The sequence below is a fragment of the Mastomys coucha genome, unplaced genomic scaffold (genome assembly GCF_008632895.1).
Source record: "Mastomys coucha isolate ucsf_1 unplaced genomic scaffold, UCSF_Mcou_1 pScaffold23, whole genome shotgun sequence".
Taxonomy (NCBI): Eukaryota; Metazoa; Chordata; class Mammalia; order Rodentia; family Muridae; genus Mastomys; species Mastomys coucha.
The window spans coordinates 64,268,790-64,275,856 of NW_022196906.1; the positions used below are offsets into that span (position 1 = coordinate 64,268,790).

At 43.2% G+C, this 7,067-nt stretch overlaps 1 long non-coding RNA gene across 1 annotated transcript; it reads right to left on the minus strand.

Annotated features, from left to right (window-relative positions):
* Positions 1-3,665: 3,665 nt before the first annotated feature.
* On the minus strand, positions 3,666-6,647 carry LOC116073151. Its single transcript, XR_004111695.1, has 2 exons — positions 6,583-6,647; positions 3,666-3,775 (listed from the first exon to the last, which is right to left on the minus strand). It is a non-coding gene; the product is annotated as an uncharacterized LOC116073151 (long non-coding RNA).
* Between the last annotated feature and the right edge of the window lie 420 nt (positions 6,648-7,067).

Sequence of the window (7,067 nt, forward strand, 5' to 3'; positions counted from 1 at the left end):
CAAATGGGAGCACAGATTTCTCTTCCCCCTCAACATGGTAAATCAGAAAGAAAGAAAGAAAAAAGAGAGGCTCAGAGGGCTTGTGTCAAATAGATGAGAAAGGAAAGCCGCAGCTAGCCAGAGGCCACTGTGTTCTTGCCTGAGGGAAAACGCCTTTCTCTGTGCGCTGCAGCCCCATCCTCTTATGTGGGAAACACTTGGCTTTTTGAACTTCTACATGTGGATACAAATTGCTTGAGAGGAGAAGAAATTCCTGAGCACACAGAGAGCCATTGCTCGGTGGTATGGTTTGCTCTCTGTGGCTGTGCAGAATATCAGGACTCAATTGGAGGAGGAAAGGGCTTCTATGGCTTGTGAGTTACAGGCTCTCACTGGGAAAGGGGAGGCAGGATCCTGGAGGCAGCAACAGAGGCAAAGATCACAGAGGAACACTGCTTACCAGTTTCCTATGATGCCTTCCTTGTACACACACACCTCAGGACCACCTGCCCAGGGTGGCACATGGGCTGGGCCATCCATCCCAACAAGTAAGAAAATACTCCACTGACATGCCCACAGGCCAGTTCAATGCAGGCCCTCCGTGGTATGTCACATTGATGGTAGAGACTGACTGTGATATTGAGGTTCAGAAGGAGGCCATAGTCAGCTTCCCATTCCTCAAGAGGGCTCCTGAGTGTTGCTGTAATAGTTCCCTTTGTATTTGTGAGCATGTGTGTACGTGTGTGTGCATGTATGTCTGCACATGTATATGTAGTGTGTGTGTGTGTGTGCGTGTGCGTGTGTGTGTGTGCGTGTGTGTGTGTGTGTGTGTGCTTAAGTGGACATCTATGTGGAGAATGGAGATCAGTCTCAGGTGTCAGTCCTCAGGAGCCATCCACCTTGTGTTTTTGAGGCAGTCTCTCATCCATCTGAAGTTCATCCTATTAGCTAGGTGGGCAAGCCCCAAGATTCCCTTCTCTCTACCTCCCTAGAGCTGATTATTACAAATCTAAGCCACCTCACCCAATTTTGAGTGTGTGTATTAGTTTCTTGCCCCACCGCCATGGATGCTGGGCACCCAACTCAGGTATTTGTGCTGTGAGATAGACACTTCATCAATTGTGATGTCACCGAAGCTCTTTGTCCAAGCATAGTTCTCTAAACGATAGTTTCATGTTGTCTATTTGGGGGTTATATTTGTTTTTGAAAGAATTAAAAGGCAGATATACAAGTCATATAGATAGAGACATAAATGAAACCACTCTGTGGGCATTTTTGTTGTCTGATTTTCTTGCTCAACTATGCTAGGTGCATCTGTTAGATATTCATGCCCTCTTGAATGGCAGGAAATGCTGCCCCTGCAGTGGACTCCCTTTGTAAATTTTGTATACTTTGTAAACTTTGCAAACCCTTAAGGCAGGAATGTGGCTAGGACCTAGCCTTAGGAACTCCAGCAGCCAGGCCCCCTCCTCTAGACCTCCCTAACTGTCATTAATGGTGCTTCCAGCCTCTGCAACTATCACCAAGGTCATCTCCAGCCCCTCAACAGGACCCTCCCCAGATTATGCTAATTTTAGGTGAAGTCTGAACAAAAGCCACCAATCCCTAAACAGTAAGACCCACCAATCCCAGAACTTTCCACTGAAACCTACCAATCCCTGGGCACATAACCTGGCCAATCCCTGAACAGGAAAACCCACCAATCCCTGAGCTCCCTCAAGCTGGGGACTTGAAATTCCACCAATCCTCACCCTGGAAATCTCCACCACCACCACCACCACCACCCTTCCAAGAACCCCTATAGAAGCTCGGAACTGTGTTCAATTCCCTGCTGTCTGCTCCCTTCTGGAAGCATAGGCAGCCACTTCTAGATTTGTCTCCCCATACGCTGGACCCTCCAATAAATCCCTTTTATGAGATTTGCTGCCTGGTGTGACTCTCATCAGAAGCAGCAGCAATGAAGAGAAGAGAAGAATTGATATAGCGGAGTTGAGGCTCCTGAGCTTCTCAGCTCAGCTGAGGATGCCCTTGCCTGAGAACTGCACCGCCTCTGCCCAGGATGTTTCCTCTCAGAGCTGTGTGGTTCCTGGGCTCCCATGTCTCAGGATGACCTTCCACTGGGACACCTTGGAAACCATTTGTGGTAGATGGTGGAGCCAAAAGGAAAAATTGGGCTTCTGTATTGTCACCCAGGTGGAGGCTGCCCAGGAAAGCCCTTGACTGGATGTACCTACACACACACATACACACACACACACACACACACACACACACACACACACAGAGCAGAGGGAAAACTAGTAACATGTAGCCTTTGTCTTCAGTTCTCACCAAAAAAAAAAACACTTACAGATGAAGATCCCAACCACAACCCTTGATATTACCCAGCTCAGAGGAAAGACTGAATTCTTTCCTTTATCTTTTTCTACTCTGTGATACAACAATGATACTCTTCCCCAGCCCGAGTCACGTTCGTTTGTTTGTTTTGAGACAGGGTCTCACTTTGTAAGCCAGACTGGCCTCAAACTTAAAGTCCACTGCCTCTGCCTGCTGAGCGCTAAGAAACTAAAGGCTTGTGCCACTGTGCCTAGCTCTGAAGTCACATTTAAAAAGTAGCAGTTTAAAATTATTGCATACCTTTTTCTTCAGCTAGATACTCTGTCTTCCCATCCGTCTCTCTGTCCTTGCATTGATCTGTCTACCACTTCACCTATTATTTACAAGAATCAAGGCTTTTTATAGTTTCCTGGCTGCTTTTATCATGATTTTTCACAACAGTGTACTAGATAATAGAAGAAACGGGTATTTATGTAACCTGGCTCATTGAGCACAAACACAAAAGGTGATATATATAAAAACACCTTCCCTTTATTTTATTTCTCTTTTCTTTCCTATGTTCCTAGTGTTCATTCAGGTCATCTCATATTGGGCTAGGCTCTCTCTCTCTCTCTTTCTTTCTTTCTCTCTGTCTCTCTCTCTAAACCTACAACTTCTTTTTAAAGGATTATTTTATTACTTTTTAATTATGTGCATGTGTGTGCACATGCCCAAGGAAGCAAAATACTTGAAATTTCCCCCAAATTCACTGCTTAGGACTTGAAGCTTGGCAATTACAGAAGGTCTCCCTCTCATGCAATCTCTAGTAAAGAAATCAAGGGAACTCAAATCCTGGTTTAATACTGCATTAATCTTCATTTCTCCTAATGGGAAGACTTTCCAATGACACTTTTTTGTCTTCTTCCATCCTTGGAGGAGAGAGATTGGATGTCACTCTCAAAGCCTAGGCTTGTTGATTCCCTGTGCCTTTGAGCTTATTCACAGCCACTTTTTTGGAACATTACACCCTGACTTCAGAGACCCTTCCCTATCTTGCATCTTGAACCTCTTCTCTTCTTCTAGTCTTTTCCTCAGTGCTACAGCCTGTTCATGTATTTTAAGCCCTGACAGTTCCTCTTTGGTCTCCTGGTATGATATCACCTCCAGCACTCTTTAGCCTTCTCAGCCTTAGCCCCTTGAAGTCCGACTCACCCCCATTCCTGCTTTCCTGACCATCAGAGGCCAATGGGCTTACTACCCTGACCCTATTAGGTGAAGTCTGACAGAGGGAGCAATTGGTAGGGAATGGCTGCTAGGAGACAACTTAGCCAGTTTACTGTGCTAGTTACTTTCATAAAATCCTTGATAGCCACTTTGGCAAGAAAGTTTATTTGACCTTAGAGTCCAAGGATCGAGTCCATCATGGAGAGCAAGACACGGGGCAAGAATCTTATACCACTGCTCACACTGCACCTACAACCTGGAAACAGAGAAAGAGGAATACCGACATTCAGTTTTCTTTTCCATTTTTAGTTAGTCCAGGATCCTGCCCAATGGAATGGTGGTGCCCAGTTAGGATGGGCCATCCACTCCCTAACCAAGTCTGGAAACTTTCTCACAGCTGTGCCCAGAGGAATGTCTCATAAGCGTTTCTAGATCCTATCAAGTTGACAATCAGTATTAACCATCTTGCTCACCCTGATCTTTTTCTTTTTTCTTTTTTTCTTTTTTAGTTTTTCAAGACAGGGTTTCTCTGTGTATTCCTGGCTGTCCTGGAACTTACTCTGTAGACCAGGCTGGCCTCAAACTCAGAAATCTGCCTTTGCCTCCCAAGTGCTGGGATTAAAGGCATACTCCACCACTGCCCGGCCACTCATCCTGATTTTGACTTTAAAATAGTTACTTTTCCATTAACCAAAATATAACTTGCAGCAGAGCTTCTTGACTCCCATGCACTGTGTGTAATGGAGGTGAGATGATAAATTTGTAAGACGCTGTTTTGGTGTTAGTTCTGTTGGGTGACCTCATCGCTTATCTCAGTGGTCTACAACTTTGCATTCATGAGTCAGGCTTTTCTGCTAGTCCAAGAAAGTAAATATCTCCAATATGTTCCTTTATCAACTTGTGAGCTGTTCTTGGTGATTAATCTCCAGCCATCAGCTCTTGCTTTAACCCACAGGAACCATAAGTTGGTCTGTTTATATGTGTGTTTCTTACAAGCTTCAATTCCTATAACAGGTCCAACTATAGATTCAGAACTCTAGATAATACTTAATATCGTGGTTTTTAAAGAAACAAAAGCAAAATATTTTATCGTGAGAATGTTAGAATTTTTGCTTGCACCTAATAGAAGCATGTATTAATCAGTAATTTAGGGTACAGTGAAAAATTTAATTTTATTCCTCAAAGGAGAGATTTTACAAAGAATCATACATTTTCAATGTCAAATTAGTCTAGTTTCAAATTGTGTGTGTGTGTGTGTGTGTGTATGTGTGTGTGTGTGTGTGTGAGTGAGTGTTCATGGGTTACCTTCTACTTAAATGAAAGTGCTCAAAAAAGGTTTCTCCAGGCATGGGATACATGGAGAAGTCCCAGAGGCCCCCAAACAGTACATACTATTGCCATTGCTCTTGTTGCCACTAGAACTAGATGATAAGTCCTTACTGCCAAAGGTCTAACACACTTTGGTTATAATACATAAAGAAACCAAGCTGAATATTATCTGTTCTCTCTCACTGGTTTTCATAGTACTTGAAGGTGCTGTGTAGGGTGCTATGGGAGAAAAAGTTGTCAAAATATCCCCCATGCCAACCATGTGTGTGTTGTTGTTGCAGTTTTCTTGAAGATGCTGCAGTCTGCATAGAAGGTCCTTAAGATGTAAACAACTTGAGTTTCAGGAAGTTCCTGAAACTGACCAGGTTCACTAGGCCTCTCCCTTTCCAAGAGTATGTAAACAGTAAGAACTATGAGAGTCACTCTTAGACAAGCCACAATTCAGTGAGGACCTACAGACAAGTCTAGCCACCTGGAAGAAGCAGAGATGGGATAAACTACCTCCAAGAATCAAATACCAGTTGAGACTCATAGCTTGTCAGAATACTGAGAATAAGTGACTTATCAAGAATAAGTCCATGAGACATCTCTCCCAAACCTTACTATCACAAAGCTCAGGGAACATTGTGGAAGAGGAACATAAAGAATGTACAAGCAGGAGGATGGGATGGGGGCTGTGAAATGCTGTCTTTGGAACATGATATGGTCATTGTGCTTATGAACTCACAGCAGCTACAATGGTTAAGATCAAGTCAAGATCAATCAGCATTCCAACAGGCAGCACTAATTGATCTCAGAAAACTATTAAGTCAAACAACAACAACAACAGAGAGAGAATGTGAAGAGAAGACCTAGACATGGTGGAGGTACCATGGTACAGTAGAGGAGGGAGTTGTAAGTTTACAGACTAAGAGGAGTTGGAGGGGGAGGCAGAAAGTAGGAGGGAGGAATTGTACATGCTTATGATCAAGATATATTAATATGTATGATATTATCAAAGAATAAAAGATACTCTATGAAAAGATTTCACGTGTATGAATCTCTTTGTATATTGAGTATGTATATGATTATATGTGTGAGTGTCCTGTGACTGTGCTTGAGTATACCTGTACATGAACTGTCTGCCTGTCTGTCCTCTTTGTGGCATCTTTGGGAATGTGTCTGGTACATGTGTGCAATATGACGGCAGAGCACAAGATCAAATTTCTATGGACAGATTAAGTTCACTAACCTTGTGAACAGGTTGTGAAAACAAATAATACATTTGTAAATTTTAAGTTAAAATTTTGTCTGTTTGTTTAGTAGGGTCTAATTATGAAGAACAGGGCTGGTCTTGAACTCACAGAGATCCACCTGTCTGTGCCTCCTGAGTGCTGGGATTAAAGACACATGCCACTATGCTTGATAAGTTTTATGCTTGAATATAAAATGGTGGTTTCTGTGAAAAGACATTTATGGCTTGAAATAGGGTGAAGAGTCTTGTTTTCCTGCTCTTCTTGGTGGCATCTTTCAGTTGTCATTGAACTGGCAGGCATGACTTTGATACAAGAGAATGAGCAAGAGTCTCATTAGGGCCACTGTCTCAGGAGAGGGAGCAGAAATGAATGACACTTTGTTCATAATATCTAGTAGCTGAATAACTAGTAGTAAATAGAAAGGCCAGCCTGTAGCCCCCTCATAACCTCATTCCTTCATTTAAGTTTGCAAATTACATATAAGCAGGGAGCTACTTACTCCTGGTAGGTCTGGGACTTCAGAGGTATCAGCTCTACAAGTTTGCCTCAGTCCTTGTCACAAATGGCTAGCTAGCCAGCCCGGTTAGAACCTGGGTATAAAGAATTCCACACCTTCTCAGAATCACTTCAAATGGGTACCCCGGAACTGAAGAGACCAGATGGTGTGCAAGGAGTCGGAAGGGTACTGTGTATGTCATTTGAATTTGGCAGTTTGTATCAAAATAGAAGACATAATCTCTTCAGATCAAATACTCTTTGCTTTGAATGAGAACATCATCATGTTTTTGGCCCCTTCATGTCTCTCCTCGGATTGTTCTTGCTCATCTCCTGTTGTGGTGAAGTGTTAACTCTTAGACCTAGACTTCACAAACCACCACCACCACCACCTAGCTGGGCTCATTTTTGAACTGCTTTGTTTGTGGATTGAGATAGCTGACATTGCAGGCACTTACTCAGTCTAACAGCCAAGCTCCCTGCCCATTC